Consider the following 1,128-nt stretch of genomic DNA (forward strand, 5'->3'; position numbering starts at 1 on the left):
AAATGTCGAAGGTTAATACAAATAAAAAGCAAGACTACAAGGCGCCCGATGAGGAGGAAGCAGGAATCGGAGAGGAGGAGAGCGTTCAGAAAGAGCTAATTAGCAAAGTCCGGTCTTGATGATAACTCAGGCGGCAATTATAAATAATTGTAGTTAGTGGAGCTTCATGACTGTGATGGGTTAAAAAAGCATGAATTGGTATTTCGGCAAGTAATTTCAACACACTTGGAACCCTTAACATTATCAAGACATTATAAAGCTCCATCGTGTCATTTTAATCCACACACACAAGTTTTATATTTAAGTAGTTGGATTTTTTTTTTTTTAATATATTCTCGATGTTTGTGAGTTCTGCAGCATGGCACAGCAGACTCTTTCTTCTGATATAAAATCCCGGAGACTCAGAGTCGTTATCACCTTTCTCTGCTCGTCTATACTGCTCGCAAGCTCTGCCTTCGCCTCTTTCCCAGCACATGCGTCTGCTTAGCCTCCGCCATGAATATGAATGAAGTTTCACCCTATTTTAGCAGTTTGTTTAAGGAGGAAAACATAGAACGTCTCCAAAGTTATGTAATAACTTCCTAACTGGACTCCTTATGTTCACGTCCGTGCTCGTTCTCTGGCAAATAGAGTTTCTCTGACAATCTTCGCGCAAAATCTTTTAAGAGTCCTCGCAACGATCTTTGGCACAAACATCAGTGACCTCGGTGCGCCGTCCTCCCTCCAGTCTGGTCCAGCCACCAGCGTCCACTGCCTGCACTACTGCCTTAGGCTTCCGACGGGTCTTCCAGATTCTTCACTTGCCCTGCAAGGATCTGTGCTCCACCAACAGCCAGAGTGACAGTCTGGTCAAAGCCCTCAGTGGTTCCCCGTGTCACTATGACCCGGGACCTGCTCTGCGGTTCCTCCCGCCACTATGTCTTCTTTGCTTCTCTGAAAACGCTCCGCTCCTTGGGCTTTGGGTCTTTTCCGCTGACCGTTCTTCTGCTTTGGGAGAGCTTTCCACAAGAACCCTCATGACTTGTTCCTTCACTTGTTACTTTTTCACTTAAATATTCCATGAGCAAGGACCTCACCCACCTACCCTCTAAAAAATAATGACACCTCCCTTCCCCTACCTGGCTTTTC

This window comes from Pteropus alecto, unplaced genomic scaffold (genome assembly GCF_000325575.1).
Source record: "Pteropus alecto unplaced genomic scaffold, ASM32557v1 scaffold14, whole genome shotgun sequence".
Lineage (NCBI taxonomy): Eukaryota > Metazoa > Chordata > Mammalia > Chiroptera > Pteropodidae > Pteropus > Pteropus alecto.